We start from the raw sequence: 20,236 nt of genomic DNA on the forward strand, positions 1-20,236 counted from the left end.
CCAGCATACCAAACCTTCAGGGGTGCAGTAAAAGGGAGAAATATATAAGCCCATCTAAAACTAGGCTTGGAAGATTGCCTGAATGTTGGTTTACCAGCTGTCTGCACACCAGTGCTTTACAAACACTGTTGCCCTTTCCAGTCAAAGAGAGAGAGAAAAAAATCTCAGATTATTATTTTTTAGCTCAAATGATATTGAAGGTAGAAGAAAGAGAGGAGGACTAGAAAGACTTAGGGATCAAGCCCAGAGGTTTCTCCAACATTATTAAAATAACATTAAACAATAATTGAAACTGGTTCCATAGCTGTTCTACTTTATTCATGTCCAGAAAGAGTGGGTGGAAGACATTTCACCAAATATTCTCCAGGGACCTCTCAATTTCTCCAGCAGTTTAGAGAGCCAGCAAAAAAAAAGGTATTCACAGACATACTGAATTCCAGCCCTAAGTGAGATAGGCAGATGGAGAGCACACAGTGCTTTGTCCCTGGGGAAGAAGCCGCTTTCCTCTCACAAATGTTTCTTGGCTCTGTGATTGTTTGAAGCTGGTCCCCCGTTAAGGAGGATCCCCCACTTTCCTCCTGGCTCAAGGATGCCTAGGGAAATATTTCCAGGAAGACCTGGAAACAAGCTGCCAAATTTTGTACAGGCCCATTTTCTTTTTTATTTAGCAACTATGTTAAACCAAAGGGCACAAACAGAAAGCTATCCAAAATTTCTAAACACAAAATTCCTCAAGCAGGGAGTGAGGGAACCTTCTTGGCATCCTATTGGATCCGAACCTCGCTGGCCAAATTTGACAGGTGAGTGGTGTTGCTAACTGTCAATTACCTGGTGTCACAATGACACCAGGTGATTGGGCATTCTGATGTTGGGACATCAAAGCCCCACCCAAGGCTTGCAGAGTCCTGCATGGAGCACCTAAGGCTTGGCCTTTACCACCCACCAGCTGAACATGCCAATGGGCTGCTTTCTGCAGGCACCAGCACCCTCTCGCGCATCTGATCCCATAGACTTGGTTCTGCTGCCCATCAGCTAATTGGCAGTAGTGCCAAAGCCTGCTTCCCATGCCCATGAACCATTGGGAGCCCATTGTTAGGCTGCCAATTGTGCATTGGCAGCTGTGTCTCTACCTGTCTGACACCTGATAAGACACCAGCATACCCCTCAATGGTCCTGTTTAAAATGGGTCATCCCAAAAGCCACTCCCAGCTTCTGATTGGCTCCTGGAATGTTCCCTCCCCTTTTTTTGCACCACCCACGGGGTCTTCCCAGAGCACCAGAATGAAAGCCAAGACAAAAAAATGAGCGTCTTTTGGTCTTCATTTTCCTCCACTGATCTAAAGCAGAACACAGCAGAACAGATAATAGAACCAATTACATCCAAATGACATTTTCCATATTATCTTAAGCAAGAAGGCTGCATAATTCTAAGTATATGAGTCTTGCTGATAAAGTGGAGTATGACCGAAATAGCGTGCAGTTTCTTTGAAACCTGGGTCTGAAGGCAGAATGCCAGGCTCAAGTGTCTGAGGAAGGGTTTAACTCGTCTCCCATATATTTAGGGGCTGCTGTTCAGAGAAATCAGAAATGGGCCAGGCCTTTCCTATTTAAAATCCATTGAACTGTGGGGCTAGAGCCTCATTAGAGACTGTCGATTTTATTGAAGTATGGCAGAGTTCAGCTGTCATTTTCAGCTGGCTCTGGTTTCTAGAATTGTCTGTCACTTTTGTTGTCTTTGGCACAACAAGCAACCAATAAACGATATAAATAAATGGGCCCAATTCATCACAGGCAGCCTCCTTCGAAAGGTTCAGTGGAGGAAAGTCCATAAATTCTCACACTCTTTTGTTGCCGTTTCAACCGTGTTCTTATGGTAAGGGTCACTTCACACATTACATGGGAGCAAATACATTTGTCACTGTGCCTGGATAGAAACTGGAAGCCTATAGCTAGCTGATGTTACCTGTATGATGCGTATTTTTTCCAGACACATGGTTGATGCTCATATGTTGCATTTTTTTTAAAAAAAGTTTATCTAAAACATTTTGCACGTAAATCTAAAAATGAACTGCATGGAGCTGTCTAATTCCTCGGAATAGAGATTAATCTTTGGAACATAGAATTGTGGTGGTCATCTCCTTGCCCCCATTTGCACATATATATTTTTTAAAATTATTAACAATTTCAACATAACAATATATCAGAATATATCAGCTCCTCTCTCTCTGATTTCTCAGCACATGCTATTCTCTGTATATTATAAAATTCTATCAATCCTTATCTACCATATTATCAATCAATAAATTTGTGTATGTTTATTCTAAACCTGCCAAGGATTCCAATTCATTTTGTTGTCTTTTTAAATACTTTGTGAAAAGTTCCCATCCTTCTTTAAAGTCACAGTTGTCCTTATCTCACAGTTTATATGTCAGTTTAGCCAATTCTGTATAGTTCATCGATTTCTCTTGCCACTGCTCCTTTGTCGGGGCCCATTTGCACATTCAAACTGAATGCCTGAATAAGGCTAAACTAACTTTGTGAAGTGAGTGTTATAACGCCAAAAATCAGAATGCTAAATGTGGCCACGGCCATCCTGGAAAACCGCCACACAGTTCACAGATGCTATTCTTTTTGACAATAACAGGATCATGTAACTTAAAGTGCTGCCAGCAGTACTTTAAAGACAATACTCTTTTTGTGTCTCCCCTCCTCTTCAGCTCAGTTCCTCGATGCCAAACCTACACAGAATTGTCCACTTTTTCCTCATGTTTCCTCAAGGTGAAATCTCCCCACTGCATCTTCTCTGTTCTTCTCGGTCTCTCTCCAGAGTGCTCTTGTCTCCCTCCAAATCCGCCACTCCTATCCATGTTCGAAGTGCTCTTCATGCTCTTTGCCGTGCAGAGTCATTAGGAAATAGGTCTCCAGAGGCCTCAGATTGATGGGCTGCAGATGCTCAAGAGAGACCATTAGCAAAGGACAGAAAATAATAACATAATGCCAATATATAAATTAAGGCAGTAATCTCTGTTGGGGGGATGCAGTTTTGTCCTTTTAAAAGCTCTCTGGCAGAGATGAGCCCCCCACCCCCTCGGTCCCAGAGGTGGTAATTGTTCATAATTTCTGTAGCGCTTGTCATACAAAGTGCTTTGCGGTCCTCTTACAATAGGCGACATTAGCACCATCCTGCAAGGGAAGGCCATTAGTGTTTTCCTTTCCCAGAGTGAAAAGTGAATTTGAAAGATGTCCACTTGCCTACGTAGCAGGTTCACCACGAGGATTTGAACCCTACATCTCATAGTCCTCAGATGAGCTGAAGAAGTTAGAGGAAAGGGCAAAACAAATGATCAAATATAGCGGCCTGAATAGTCACACAGGGATTTTTTTTGGGGGGGGGGAGGGTTGGTAGCAGATCCCTGGTGTGGATGTCTTTCCTTATGCAAACAATGCAAGGTGAATTATGTGTCAAAATATGATTGACCACCTTTGTAAACTTTCCTTTGTTCAGTAAGTTAAGAATGACATATATGGTTTCTCTCCCTGCCCATTCATTTTGTCCTCTGGACAATGCTCTGAGGTAGGTGAAGCTGACACTTTGTGGCTGAGTGGAGATTTGAATCCAGTTTTTCTTGGGTGATTGTTTGATACCCATCTGCACCAGACATTTAAAGCAGCACCATGCATGAGAATCCAGTGGAACCTGTACTTTGTTAAGGGTGATGTGAATTGTTAGGAGACCCCTATTCTCCTCACAGAGCTACAATTCCCAGAGTTGCCTGGGAAGAGGGATTGATTGTGAAACAAATATGGGACTTGTAGCCATGTGAGGGGAAGAAGGGCTTCCTGACAGCTCTTAGCAACCTTAACAGGTCCCAGGATTCTTTGGAGAGAAGCAATTGCTGCTTAAAGTGGTATAATACTGCTTTAAACATATAGAGCAAATAGGGATGTGGGTGGCGCTGTGGTCTAAATCACTGAGCCTCTTGGGCTTGCCGATTGGAAGGTTGGCAGTTCGAATCCCCGCATTGGGGTGAGCTCCGGTTGCTCTGTCCCAGCTCCTGCTAACCTAGCAGTTCGAAAACATGCCAGTTCAAGTAGATAAATAGGTACCGCTGTGGTGGGAAGGTAAACGGCATAGTTGTGCACTCTGGTTTCGGTCACAGTGTCCTGTTGCACCAGAAGTGGTTTAGTCATGCTGGCCACATGACCTGGAAAACTGTCCATGGACAAACGCCAGCTCCCTCGGCCTGAAAGCGAGATGAGCGCTGCACCCCATAGTCATCTTTGACTGGACTTAACCGTCCAGGGGTCCTTTACCTTTACCTTTTATGTTTATAGAGCAAATGGGACCTGTATCCACCCTACCACATTAGCTTGCATTTTGAGCGTCAGCTCCTTTCCAGTTTTGCAAAGCAATGCTATTCTTTTCTCTTCCCACCCTCACCCCAAGCAGGTTTCATCCTTAATGCTGCAAAGCATTTTTGTCCTGTGACGAGATCCTTTCTATTCAGCTTAAGAACGTATAAAGTATTTTGCATGCATAATTAGCTAGGATCCCATTTTTTTTTTTTACGATTGGAATTTGTGTAAAATTATTTTATACCCTAAGGAGACTGACAAAAGCGCTGCTGTTTGCGTGCTAAATAATTTAGCTTGTCACATGAGCTGAGGTGGGGTGGGGGGACTTCTTAATTTGAAATAAAACCATTTCTGACAAGGATGTCCTTGAAATAGTTGCAATTTATCCCCCCACCCCTCAACACACATACATACTTTAGGTCTCAGAATTTGTCTAGGAAGAGCAGACACTGCAAAATAAATTCTCCTGCAGTAGATGCGTTGTGCCTGAGCATGTTTCCTCAGAAATAAGTCTCATTACATTCAGCGATGCTTACTTACAAGTAAGTGCACATAGGGTTTCTGCTTTCTGAGCACAGGTGGTTTTCCTGCAGCCCATACGTCATTTTATGTGGTCCTCATACAATAGTGATTGGCGGGGCTGTGCTATTTGTCTGCCTTTCCTGTGCCAGAGTCACTGTTGGTCACTGCAGGGAGAAATGCTGGGTAGGTCAGCACGGTGTGGCTTCAGCAGCAGGTGTATCAGATTGGCTCCCCTGCTGCACCCACACTGATCTCCCTGCCACCTCATCCCCACCCCACCAACTTCTATGGCCTTGGTACCTCTGGAAACTGTCCTGTTTCTCCATCTTACAAGAGTTTTTTTCTTCCTCCCCCCTCCCCCCCGGCCCCTGTTTTTAAAGTGTTCCTGTCTCTAAGTAACCAGAACAATTGGAAGGGGCAGAACACCTTTGTTAACTAGGCCAGTAAAATACTGGCTGATTTATATTGGTGATATTACGGTGCACAAAGAGATCAATCTCTGAGCAGCTGAATGCATTTGTGCTCTGGGCCCTTCCAGATGACTGTTTTTAGCACAATAAAGAACCAATCCATTATTTTAAAAAGGGCTATTTCTCACCTCATGCTGTTTATGTAAATGCAGAACAGAAATCAGATGATAACTGTGTGTCTGTTCAATACATTTTATGTTGCAGCTGATTTTAAGCCAGTGCTGACTTTGATCCTTGTGTGTAAAATCTGGCCCTCAATGAATTGCCAATACAATACCTAATATTACATAATATTTTGTGGAACAAAAATATTGATCATCATTTTGATCACTTTCACACTGATCTGTGGCATACATGGTCTATGTTGAATTGCACCTTATACCTAACCCCCCTGGACCTAAAATCCTACGTATAGTGTATATTTCTGTTCTTAGCCAAAAGAGTTTCATATATTTAATTCAGATGTAGCAGCAAACCATGGCTTTTCCATCTGGTCTCAACTTCAAGCTCATGTATGCCTTTCTCTTCTCACATGTTCTGATTGGCTTCTTGGCTCCCTGGTTTGCTAGCAAACCATAGTTTGCTGTCAATTCCAATCTGGGGAAGCAATGTTTTGCAAACCATGGTCTGTCCAGTTTGGATGTGATAGTAAACAAGGAAGTAAGGGGCAGAACTGGAGTGGGGAGGTTAGAGTGTGACACAAGAGTCATGGTTTGGCCAGTCTATCTAAATCATATTTATATACTCTATTGTATACTCGTATTGCATTGTATTGCTTATTTTCTGTCTTTCTTTCTTTTCACATTATTTATATTTCTTTTCTTTCGTATTATTTATTCACTGAAAACTTTTAAATAAAATATAAATAAATACAGTCTATCCAAACCATGTTATTCCTATATGTTATAGTGATTCTCTCGGTTCCGTAGGTTGGATACCTATGCATTACAAAAAAGAAACAAGGACAGAGATTTGCATAAAATTTTCATCTACACACGCATGCACACACACACACACACGCACACATGCTTTTTTAAAAAAACTTTTCAATAGGAAATGGTCCCTTCAAATAGCAAACTAAAGCACATTTGAAATAAAATGGAAATAAAGTAATCAGGGTGGTGCATGACATTTTGTGCAAATTTCTAGCGCGACTGGAACAAATTACGTAGCCATGTCTTTTATGTAAAAGTAGAATAAAATATTCCTCAAGAACGCCTTCGTGACATTGCATCTTAGGTGGTGGTCTGTGTTTTACATATGCTTATTCTGTTTGGTCTTTGTGAAGGCGTCCTCTGCCACATCACAACTACTAGTAGTACCTGGAATTAGAATAGTACCTAGAGCTGGTAACTGTAATAATTTTTGTGGTATTTAATGGCAGGTAATTATGGACTTCCTCTTAACAGTAATCTAAATGGCAGCTACTTCGAGTTAAAGACTGTGGCCAGATGGCAGGCTTTGATGACTAGACTCTTTAATTGCTATTTTCGGTTCATGCGAAGAAAATGACACTGCCAGCGTTTTGCTAATGTATACAGTGATTGACATGGCCTTTTAAGTATACGATCTGTGTGTTCAGACCTCAAACTTCTCTTCCCAGTCCGCCCCCCTCACTCCAACTGCATTTGCTATGAGCAGCCTAGTCCTTGTAACATCAAGTCAAGCTCAAGCTTCTGACTGTGTAGGTTTCCATCTCAGCCAAGCATAGGACATGGTTTCTATCCAGCGTCTGTGCCTATGAAGGAACCATCTCATCAGTCTGATTCATGTGGACCCCAGTTGCAGTGTTGCCTATGGGCTTGAACATATGGAGGTGTTGGGGTATTGTTGGGGGTATATTGGGTCACTTATTTATTGAATTATCTGTTTGATTTCTTCCTCCCCTTTCATCAACACAGGGTGGGCTATATAATAAATCAAAACATGCTATATGTAACCATCGTATCACATGAGCAGAATTAAGGGTTGTATCCAATGTAGTCAGAATTTCCACTTGCACAATAGGTCTTTCTCCTGCTACTTTTCTTGTGTGTATCCTCCAGGGGTTCCTCCAACTCTCCTGAGCATATTTGGGGAGGTCGTAATGCATGTGGGGAGGAGTGGGGGAAAGTCGCATTGCACAAGCAGAAATCCTTGTGATGATGTGACTCTGACTTCATGCTACATTGGATATAACCCTAAAATTCCCAACAACACACACGTCTGCTCCTGAAACCAGGAGCCTTGAGTGGGTGGGTGGTATCTAAGGTCTCCTGAGCTGTCATGGATTCTGGAAATATATAGTATAAGTACTCCCAAGAACAGAAGGGGATTGGGTTGTACTTTGGGCTCTTACATTGGGCAAGAAATGTGGAGGCTCCGACTCGGCAGGTTCTGGTGGTGGGTACTGGGAGCCTGGTCTTCTGCCTTTGTCTGCTCAACAGAGCACTATTCTGTGTGCTGTGCACCAATTTTAGGTAGGGACAAGCTGGTTAGGCCCACCTGGAAGTGGCAACCCTGTTGCAGAGGCCTCATGCATATTAACCTCCCCCCATCATGAATTTACCCTCTAACATTTCTCTGATGAAAATATGGACATCCATCATCATCATCATCATCATCATCAATGTTATTGTTTAGACTCTGCCCATCTGACTGGGTTGTCCCAGCCATTCTGGGTGTTTTCCAACATCATCATCATCATCATCATCAACAACAACAATAATTTCTATTTATACCCCACCCTTCCCGGTTCACAAACTGGGCTCAGGGCAGCTAACAACAAATTTGAAACACTTTAAAACACTTTATTATAAAAGCAGTATAAAATACAGTATAAAAACATGAATAACAATAAAATTCAAAAATCAATCAGATAATCCCCAGGTCTAGCTGGTTGAATTGGTCCTACCTGGGCCAGTGAGGAGACCAGGGGAGAATTAGCTATGGGGTCCCAGAGCGGGTGATCTTCATAAAAGGGGAGGGGGGAAGGAAGAGAAGGAAAATAAAAGATCAGGCTGAATTCAAATTAAAGGCCAGGCGGAATAGCTCTGTCTTACAGGCCTGACGGAAGGAGGTTAAATCCTGAAGGGCCCTAGTCTCATCGGATAGAGCATCCCACCAGGTCGGAGCCATCATTGAAAAGGCCCTGGCCCTGGTGGAGGATACTCGGACTTCCTTAGGGCCCGGGACCTCTAAACTATGGTTATTCATGGACCTTAAAACATAATAAAACATTAAACATTTAAAAAAACCTTCCCTATACAGGGCTGCCTTCAGATGTCTTCTAAAGGTTGTAGAGTTACTTATCTCCTTGGCTCAGGGTTTGGATAACTCCATTCCCTCCAACATTTCTCTGATGAAAATAGGGACATCCTGAGGAAAAGCGGGACATTCCGGTATCATATCAGAAACCAGGATGGCTTCTGTAAATCTGGGATTGTTCCTGGAAAATAGGGTCCGGAATGGGTCTGGTTTGCAGGAGCAAGTGCTTTCCCTGGAACACACAGCCTGGGGTTAGGTGGCGGTCAGAAAAATAACTTTATAATGAAATGGCATGTTGGCATAAATCTGTCAGCTGAAGGATACAGCTGGAAGTGCTGTGGTTTCTCCCTTCCATGAGGAGAAAAAACAACAACCCAACAGTATCACTAAAAAGTCCCCTGTCGGTGGACCTGGAGCCAATGCTCACGAAATCGGCAGACCTCAGAAGTGTTAGTGTGTGGGAGGGCGCTCACCTTGCTTTAGGCCTCACACCCAGTTTCCAAGGGAATGTCTCCTCGCAACTCCGACTTGCCATTTCTCTTTGTTCTTTTGCTATTGTTCATTAGACTACTTAGTGTTTGACTTTCCAGTTTCAGCCGCTTAGACATGCTTATTAATCCCGTCCTGAGGTTGAAAATGAGTTGTGCAGAAGTGCTGCATGGTAATTTTAATTAAGTAATGGTGACTAAGGAGAAGGGTATTTCCTGGAGATTAAACGATCAGCTGGGAGAGGTTGATGGCTCTTGATTGGCCCCCAGGCCATAGGCCTAACCTGTCATTAAACCTCAGGAGATTTCCTGCACTAATATTAGTTCACGTATGCAATTAATGTGTAAGAGGTGATGCCATGCAGCTTAATATGGTGGGAGCAGACGCACAGACTTTCTCATGGCCTGTGTTTCACAGTGTTCCTTTCAAAAGTCTGAGACATAGGCTGCATACACACCATAATTTAAAGATCATTTAAAGCACAGTTTCTCCCCACTGCAAAGAATCCAGAGAACTGTAGGGTGCTTGGAATTGTAGCTCTCTGAGGGGTAAACTGCAGGTCCCAGGAATCTTTTTTTGGGGGAGGAGAGGGGCATGCACTTTAAGTGTATGGTGCGCACCTTTGCCTTATGCATGAACACATAGTTTGGATTTTAGTTTTTTTACCTTTTATCTCTCTCACTGTACCAAAGGATACTTGTGTACCTACTCCTTCAGCCATGGGAAGTAGATTCCAAGAATTATTAAGGAGATATTTATTCATAATCTTAGTAACATCCAGCACATATTTCTCTCTCCCCCCTCTGCCCATTTTCTCTCCTATCTTTCTCTCAATGACTGATTAGGACACACTTCATAAAAAACAAGTAAACTCACAGTCAATAGAATACAACAGATACAGTGGTACCTTGGGTTACAGACGCTTCAGGATACAGACTCTACTAATCAAGAAATAGTACCTTGGGTTAAGAACTTTGCTTCAGGATGAGAACAGAAATCGTGCAGTGGCGGGAGGCCCCATTAGCTAAAGTGGTACCTCAGGTTAAGAACAGTTTCAGGTTAAGAACAGACCTCTGGAACAAATTAAGTTCTTAACCCAAGGTACCACTGTACTAGAATGTTGTAGACTCCCCTTCCCTTCCCTCCGTATGACCAATTTAAAGGAGAATCAGATGCCAACCTATATTCTGGCATTTGTAAGAAAGGAGGGAGAAGAGAGTTTCTCAGTAGCATATTTTATGCTATTGTGCCACCAGGATACACATGGTGGGAATAAACATGACAAGAATTCTTTGTTTGAAGGCTCCTGATGCAACAAGCTTGCTCAAGCTAAGCAGGTCTGGGTGTGGTCAGTGCCTGGGAACCCCAACGAAGCTGCCTTGAATTCCATGTTGGAAGAAAGGCAGCATTATGAAATAAATTCTGGCCTTGCCTGTTTGTTCAGAAACCTTTGGGGGAAAAGATTAGTTCCTGGGGGAGACTGATCCTCTTTGGCCTCTATGCGCGAGTCTTGTCCCTTTTGACATTGCCCAATTTTAAAGGGTCTATAGTTTTTTTTTTAAAAAACAGGAGTGGAGAACTTTTGACCTGAAGCCAAATGCTGCCCCCTAAATCTCTCCATTTTGGTCTTAGGACTGTCCTCAGATTGTGGCTCCTTATGGGTAATCATTCATCACCAAGCCAAACATACAACAAAAGATTGGAGGCATTCTAGAGCCTGCACACACACACACACACACACACACACACACACACACACAAACACACACACTTTTGATCAAAAGGAACGCATAACCCAAAAAGTTAATTTTGTAAATATTTATATTTATTGTGTTTTCTGGTAACTTTACAGAAGCAAAAGTTAAATACCCAGATAGGTCAGCCCCATCTTGACTCTCACTGAACTCCACCCCTCCAAAACATGGAGACCAGGGACACAGCAGGTCCAATCTCCCTGCAAAATTGATTGTCCCTGTGTTTTTAGGCCTCTGCATAAGACTACAGATGACCGTTTACCAAATGCTCATTCCCCACAGTATGCAAATGTCTCATTAACCCATAGACCTAATCCCTTCCCTGGCCGCCTCTCAGCAGCCAGCCAGCAAGATCAGCAGAAGTGAGCCACTAGCCTTTCCCCCTCTCTGCTGCTGGTAGCTGAGGGATCCATCACTGCTGGGTCACACCAAGTCAGCAGTACGGTAAGGCTTGGTTCAGCAATTCTTCCTCTTCACTCTTAGCAGCAGCAGCAGCAGCAGCAGCAGCAGCAGCAGTAGCAGCAGCCACAAAACACACCTTTGCATTTACCTGGCAATGCTACCAAGTAGTAAGAAGAATCTGAATATACTTCTGATACTGATGAGGAATGCAGGGAAGATGAGAAATGGCAGAATCTTCAATGCTTCTGGTGTCTGCTTTTACAAAAATAGCTATTTTGGTAAGAGATCCTATGGGTAACATGGCAAAGTATCGCTGATTTCAGAGCAGGCACAGGAATGAGGTCGATATTTTCCTCATACTTGGCAGGACAGTTCAGAAACGTAAACAATTGTTTCCAATCCATACATAGCATGGTAAGATGATTAACCCGCAGTCACCATAACTGCATTCACTGTAGGACAAAATGCTCCTTGCTTAGATAAATACACTTTTTTAACTCAACTCACATGCAAAAAAGAAGGCAATAGAGTAATTTTATATTGATTCCAAGTAGGGATTTGCAAATCTGTTCATTTTAGCTTCTCTCAGTTTCTCATTTCCAGTTCTCCACATTTTGACATCAGCATGCGAGTAAATAAAAAAGGTTCTATTGAAAATTCACCAGCATTTTAGTGCCAATTTCTCCTGAAATACAAAGCAATTTCCCTTAATGTAATGAATTTTAAGCACTCTTTAGTGTAGTGTGTGTATTTTCACACCTATTACTTGGCTAAAGAACTGCATTGCAAAATTCAGAGAAGTGAGACTAAAGATGGCTGTGCTTCACTTTGCATGTTGTTTCGAAAATTGCAAGTTGGGCATGTTTGCCTTTAAATGTGGACTGAATTGAATTCCTCCCCCATCCTCTATCCCAATATATCCTCTGCTTCGTTGCTCTGTATTTTTATTTTTTTTTACTTACTCCTCCATGATTGCAAAAGATAATCAGCCCAGTGGCATAAGTTATTACTCCTCAGCCTGGAGGAGGACATTTGTCATTGCTTTAATGAGTTCATGTGAAGTTTTTGTTCCCATGGCCTGGAATAAAACCTACCCTGATGTAACTCCTGCTCGTTTTGTGGACGCTTAACAAGCCGGGAATCAGAAATTGCCACCGTTGCTTAAGAACTCTAATTACGAACTTAAATCCACAGGCTTAACATCAGATATCAATGCGCAGTTCCATTTACTTTTAGTGCGGCATTCATCACATCTGATCCTCATCTAGCGTCTTACGGCTTTTCATATGGAAATCATTTTCTTCATCCTTTTCCGTATGTTCCCCAGATCTCCTGTAGCCCTCATAGAGCTGAAGCGACATGATCATTGAGTTGAACGATACTCAAGTTGTGGGTCATCATCACCATCTAATAAATAATAATAAATTAACGTAATACTTTCCCTTCTAGTTCCCTTGCATTTTGACTGTTAGCTGGCTGTAGAAAGAGACAGTGACACACTGAAATCTTGGGAACCCTGCAGGCTTGGGGGAATGTCAGCCTGGATCTCAGAAGGGGCCTGTCACAGCTTTAGAAGTGTGTCCTGATTATCCTGAAGATCAATTGAATCAGATGTGAATGCCTCCCCAAACTATTGCAGCTGTCTTAGCAGGAATGGAATTTGATGGCTTCAAACCTGTATGAACATACTTCAGGGGTTGTCTGGAGCCTAAAATGCCCATCAGGCTATCGGTTGTAATCTCCTTCCCTCCCCTCCTTTGGTTTAACTCCTTTGATGCCACGGGATGTCCCGAAGCACGCGGCTGATTTTTATCTTCTGACAGAGCTTTGTTTGTTTTTAGTTTATATCGTTTCAGCATGACACTTAACGCAGAAATTTACAATCATTTCTATCCTGGACGGGACCCAGCTCTAAGGTTTCCTTTAATGAGGCGGCTGAATTCCAGAAGCTACCGTTGCTAATTTGGGGGGAAATCTGGGTTCGCAATCAGGTAGTTTTTCAACAAAGATACCTTGTTGAAGGGCAGATGGAGGGCAGAGCGGAGATTTTGCATCCATGTAGAATTTAACTGTTAAAACAGTGAGAATAATATGCCCAGCATAGCAATCAGCATCTCTTCCTTTCACATTCCAAACACAGTAAAGGCAATGGGAATATAATGGGTGTTCCATGTTAATCGTACTTAACTCAAATAAATTTAGTAATAATAGCAAGAACAGAAAATTAATTTATTGCCTGTACCCTTACTCCAGGCTTCCACAGAATATAAAGTACACACAATACATCAGATATAAAAAACAGGGCTGCCTTCAGATGTCTATGGGAGGTTGTATAATTGTTTATCTATTTGACATCTGATGGGAGGGCGTTCCATAAGGTGGGTGCCACCACCAAGAAGGCCCTCTTCTCAGTTCCCTGTAACCTCACTTCACGCAATGAGGGAACCACCAGAAGGCCCTCAGAACTGGACCTCTCCCAGTCCATTAATTTCAGGAAGTCTACTTTGTGTATGACTTGGTTGGAAATCACCATAGATTTTAAAAGTATTTTCTTATAAAATTATATATGGGGGGGGGGGGAGAGAATATACTATTACTTCACCTTTTGAGGGAAGGGTTATTATACCTTATAACTGCAATTCGGCTGCTTCATGACATTCCACATAGATGCATCTGCTGAGTTAGATGCATACTCTAGGTTACACCCCACTGAATCACACCCAGAGTAGACCCATTGAAATCAATGGGCATAGTTAGATATCTTTAGTTGAGGTTATGCTCCATTGGGTTCAGTGGAACAAGTTTGTCATGGAGTGGGGCTCAATTCCCATTGATTTTCAGTGTGAACTAAGTGCAGTCAAACGTCGGATCCCAAACGCCTCCATTTTGGAACGTTTTGGCTCCCAAATGCTGATAACCTGGAAGTAAATGCTCTGGTTTTCAAATGTTTTTCGGAAGCTGAACATCCGACGCAGCTTCCACTTGAGTGCAGGAAGCTCCTGCAACCAATAGGAAGCTGCACCTTGGTTGTCAAACATTTCGGAAGCTGAACGGGCTTCTGGAACAGATTATGTTTGACAACCAAGGTTTGACTGTACAGCTAACAATCTCTAGCTGATCCACTGTCAGGGTATGAACACATTAGCGTCTTGTGTGAGATCTCTTCTGCTTCATCTCCTATGATTGGACACTTGGCACTATAATCCTGTATTTTGGGGATTTCTTTCCTGCCCTGTGGATAATTTTGGACATTGCACGTGTGTACCCATTTTGTGATTCTGACTGCTAATTTATTTCCGCCAAAGCTGAGCTTGGAAGCATGGAACCTAACTGCTTCACATTCTCATTTCAAAGCCTCCCCCTCCTTTTAGTCGAACATGATCACCTTTATGTCGGGTGGGGTGGGGTGGAATGCAACCGAGCAAGTTCCACTTTCATTAAGGAAAGTAAACAAAATAAAACCCGAGCCTGCAATTTTAGGAGCAGGGAGTTCAAGAAATGTGTGAGGTTTGCTACAGCTAAAAAGCAAAGGAGGTGGGGAATGGTAATTTACCTGATGTGATAAGAAAATCAGTACATTTTACTCACTCATTGAGTTGCCTAACATTCCTGTTCCTTTCCTGGTTCCTTGGATATGCAGTCATAGGCAGTAGCTACACTTTTCAGAAATCCTCTGTTGCAATGGTGCTTTCAGCTGTTCTGAATGTAAATTGCTTTACGGAACAGCAACAAAGAAGCATTGGACTGGATCCAGATTTTGATCACCAGATTTTTATGCATGTTTTATAGACTTCTCTTTGATTACCCTTAAGAGTCCCTATGGGCAAAGAGTCACATGAGGAGAGTGATATCAATGGATATAATGTTATTGGAAGGGGAGGGCTTAAAATGTGTGCATGCACACACACGCACAAATTCACACCTGCTCATCTGCTCTAGCCACAAATTATAGGGTACAGTGCAAATATCATAGTTCAGATGACTGCATTCTTACAGCATAGCAAGGGAGTGGGGAAATATTTCTGCACCAGTCTAATAGTTAAGGAGAAGTACCGTATTTTTCTGTGTATAAGACAATATTTTTCCCTTAGAAATAATAGGCACAAATTGTGGGTTGTCTTATACACAGATAGCAGAGGGGGGATGGCAGCACCCAGCAGGAGATTGGCAGCAGCCACCGGGCGTGTGATTGGTTGCTGCGGCAAGGCCTGCTGATGATTGGCTTTTGCTGCGCCAATTGGGTGGTCGATCTACAGCAGCGGCGAGGCGTGCGTGCAATTGGCTGTGGTTGCGTCGAGTGTGGAGATGGGCTTTTGGCGGTGTACGTGCAGACACAAATAGGGGTCGTCTTATACATGGGGGCGTGTTATAAACAGAAAAATATGGTATGCCCTTCTTGGGAGGAGGAGAAACAAATGGAGACACCGAAAGAGGCCCAAACCACTTCAGTGAGGATATTACTGACAGCGTTCAAATGCAACAAGTTGCCTGCTTTTTGCATTTGGGAGTTAACAGAGTAATAGAACTAAGATTGATTTTGTGAGCAACCGGATTATTTGTTTATCTGGGTAGCTTTTGTGCGTTCAGATTTTTCCATACGGTTATTTCTATACAAAGCTGAGTGAGCTCACTTCCTATTCAGTGTGTGTTGCTATTTTTATGCAAATAGTTACCTAATAATGACTTCCTACTTAAGAAATAATCTCCATTGTTGCCGGATATGCCATCCAATAATTGACTGCGACTTGAGCTCCGTGTCCGTAGCAGGGATTGGAGTCAATTATTGGATGTGTGGAGCCTACAGCAAAGTTGAACAAACAATGGCTTTTAGCAATTTTTTTCTTTTTTTGAAACTCCCCCCGAAACAAGAACTTTGAATATGAAATCTCTCAACAATGAATCTATTTGACATTCATTTTTGTTGTCACCCGTCCAACACGTAATCCGAGGAGAAGCTTTCAGCTTTTAATAAGAAGTGCTGTTCAAATTAGCACTGCCGATGAGCTGCTGAGATTAAATAAGAGGCGCAGTGCTTCTGAAAATGATATTAAGATGATCTGTGAATTAGGAAAACAAATCCTCCTGCTATCTGACACTGCATAACAGCACAAACCTAACCCCGTCTCACTTAGAATTCAGTGGGCTTCGCTTCTGGGAAGTAGGGCTAGAATATCAGCCTAAATCATCACTGGGATGAAACTGATTTGAAAGGCATTTTCTTTTATACCAGTTCTCTATTGTTGTTTCCCCACCCACTTGCTGCTCCTATCTCTTACACAGTAGAATTCTCTTCCCAAAAATCTGTGTCGTCTTCTTTTTGGATGAGATGACAATTATTCCTCTCTTTTTTGGGTCTTTTTATATGTGTTGGTATCACTTTCTCTTCTATGGCACGCCCCTGTGTAATCAGTCAGTTACTCTATAATTATCCTGAAAAGACTATGTAAATACTGAATTATTTCCATGCAGATTTCTTGATAATTATACCTCTAGTTACCAAAGACTAATTATGATGTAACTTCCACTTTTTAGATGTTAAGATAAGGCTCTGGAAGGGAGAGAAGAAGGGGGGGAAAAGATAGAGGGAACCAGATAATTACTCTAGAGTTGCATAGCACTTACTTTGTCACTAGTCATGTATTTATCTAGCATTACTCTGTGGTTAATTGTCCCTTTTAATGGAAACTGGCACCAGAGTTCTTGGCTTGCCTGCTTCAAACCAACTTTAAATATTACGTGTTTAGAAAAATTTTCATCTCTTGGGTGCTGCTGGGCTAATTTAACATACATTCCAGTTCTGGGTGCATTAACAATGCCTCCAATTGGCTGGAATTATTATTTTTTACTATTGGGCAGCTAGCAGTAACCAAAAAGAAACGTGTGAAGTCTAATAATAATAATAATAATAATAATAATAATTATTATTTATTATTTACACCCCGCCCAACTGCTGGTTTTCCCCAGCCACTCTGGGCAGCTTCCAACAAAGTATTAAAATACAGTGGTCTGTTAAACATTAAAAGCTTCCCTAAACAGGGCTGCCTTCAGATGTCTTCTAAAAGTCTGATAGTTGTTCTTCTCTTTGATATCTGGTGGGAGGGCGTTCCACAGGGCGGGTGCCACTACCGAGAAGGCCCTCTGCCTGGTTCCCTGTAACTTCACTTCTCGCAGTGAGGGAACCGCCAGAAGGCGCTTGGTGCTGGACCTCAGTGTCTGGGCAGAACAATGGGGGTGGAGACGCTCCTTCAGGTATACTGGAATTTATTTACAGCACATGCACACGCGTGTGCGCGCGCACATACACACATACACACACACACACACACACACACACACACACACAGATGATGCTGTACTGTAAATCCAACCCACCCCAGCCAGCATGGGCAATGGCATATCCTCCAACATTTCTCCGATGAAAATAGGGATGTCCTATTGCATCATCATCATCATCATCTTCATCATCATACCCCGCCCATCTGAATGGGTTGCCCCAGCCACTCTGGGCAGCTTCCAACATATATAAGAACATAATAAAACATTAAACATTACAAAACATAAAAAAACTATACAGGGCTGCCTTCAGTTATCTTCTAAAGGTTGTATAATTATTTATTTCCTTGACTTGCATAACCCCATACCCTCCAACATTTATCTGAATAGGGACACTTGGGGGGTCTGCAATGGGTTATAGGCATCTAGAGTCACCACATTGGTATACCCTTGTATCAGAACACAATAGGAGATGTGTGTACATAAGAAACAACTACTAGCTTAGCAGTAGCGCCTATGCTCAGGGACCAAAGAGATGCTTTAGGTATATGCCTATGTCTGGTGCATGCCAGTGAGATTTTTGCCTCCTCTAATTTAAATTTGAGCCAGCATATGTATGCACACACACTATCCTCCATTTATTTCAAAAGTGGTTTATAATGTGGTATTTGAAAAGGAAAACCCAGAATTAAATGCATGTTTCTTCAGCAAATCTGAGCTGAAAGGTTATAGGTTACTTAATAGCAATTCAGTGGCTTTTTAAGGTAACTATGTAGCTAGATTTACTTTAGGTGTAAAATTAGTAACACCATCAATGAAATTGTGTGTGTGTTTGTTTAAGTGCATTTTGAACCCATTCACCTCATCATACTACTTTGTTCCCTCATTCTATTGACTTCCCCAATGTCAACATTTGGACTGGAAACTTCCTTTTATTCTTACGTTACTCAGCAAAGTGCAAAGTGCATTGACAGTGCTATGCAAATAATGAAAACATCAAAACTACATTTACTTCAGCCTTGCCACTATATAGTTTCCATTCAGCCTCACCACATCAGATCTGTGGATTCATGTACAGTGGTACCTTGGGTTACATATGCTTCAGGTTACATATGCTTCAGGTTACAGACTCTGCTAACCCAGAAATATTACCTCGGGTTAAGAACTTTGCTTCAGGATGAGAACAGAAATCATGCTCCAGCAGTGCAGTAGCAGCCAGAGGCCCCATTAGCTAAAGTGGTGCTTCAGGTTAAGAACAGTTTCAGGTTAAGAACGGACCTCCGGAACGAATTAAGTACTTAACCTGAGGTACCACTGTATACATTTCAAAACATGTCTGAACATTCAAGCCCTGCCAGAAAGTATCCTCTGTTTTACAGCAATTCCACGAGAGCATTATTTTATACTTTCAAAATTGGTTTGAGATCCCGGAATGATTGGGTGGAAACCTATTAAAATAGTGTTTTATAAGAAGAAAATAATATTGCACCCGATAAAAGCTTGATATACAGTATGAATTAAAATACATGTGCACACATCAAATATTATTTTGTCTATGGTAAAATAACACAAGGATTTTAACTGGTAAAATTGATTTCCGTTACGTTGTCGGACAATGTTTATTTGTATAGATATGATTCACTGTGGACTACATATAATTCTAGATAGTAAAAAGTGGTCTCTTTGCTTAATGAAGGCGCATCAAAATATGTCCCATACCATTCAGACTATTATTCAAATACCTAGTAAACAGTATAAATGTCCCCTGGTGTTCCAGAGCCTAGTTTAATGGAAGGCTTTCATTATGTAAAATAGTACAACAAGGCTCCATCACCACCATTGGCGAGGGACTCGATGGGTGAGGACATTATCTGATGTGCTCTTGTGATGCTTCTTCTACATCCAGATCAAAATGCAAAAGTTGATCAGGAGAATGGGGGAAATATCTTACGGAACTGAAGTCTATGTGGCAACGCTATCAAATTCTGTGACTTAAGTCCCACACGCATGCACAATACAGTCGTATCAGCTCCCAAACGCCTCCATTTTGGAACGTTTCGGTTCCCAATTGCTGAAAACCTGGAAGTAAATATTCTGGTTTTTGAACGTTTTCTGGAAGCCAAAAGTCTGATGCGGCTTCCTCTTGAGCGCAGGAAGCTCTTGCAGCCAATCAGAAGCTGCGCCTCGGTTGTCAAACATTTCAGAAGCCAAACAGGCTTCCGGAACGAATGACGTTTGGCAACTGAGGTTTGACTGTACATCCAGCCAACTCTTCTTTGTTTCTCCAGCTATGCAGCAACAGTGAAGAAATTCTAGAAACAGATGAATTTTGAGAATAAAAAGACCCATAACCCTGCCTTACAGTTTGAAGTAATGCAACAATATCATCGTTCCTGGAGGTATCTGAAACAGCTGGCCTTTAAAAATAAAATTCAAAGCTGTCTGCTGCCATTTGTTTAATGCTTTTCTTCAGAAAGGGAAAGAAATACAATAGACTATACAGAACTACAGTGGGTAATAATCCCATTTTTACATCGGTGCCATGTTTTCTTAAAGCTTTAAGAACAGTAGTACCCTTTTCTTATCAGCCTGGAAAAGGCTTCCTGCTGAAAGGGTCACAATGCATATAAGCTTTGAATACCCCCCACCAACTCAAGCCCACCTCCCTATATGAACAATAGATGTTTTTGCCTCTTTTCTGCCTACTTTAATTGGAATTTCAGA

Source organism: Podarcis raffonei, chromosome 4 (assembly GCF_027172205.1).
Source record: "Podarcis raffonei isolate rPodRaf1 chromosome 4, rPodRaf1.pri, whole genome shotgun sequence".
Taxonomy (NCBI): Eukaryota; Metazoa; Chordata; class Lepidosauria; order Squamata; family Lacertidae; genus Podarcis; species Podarcis raffonei.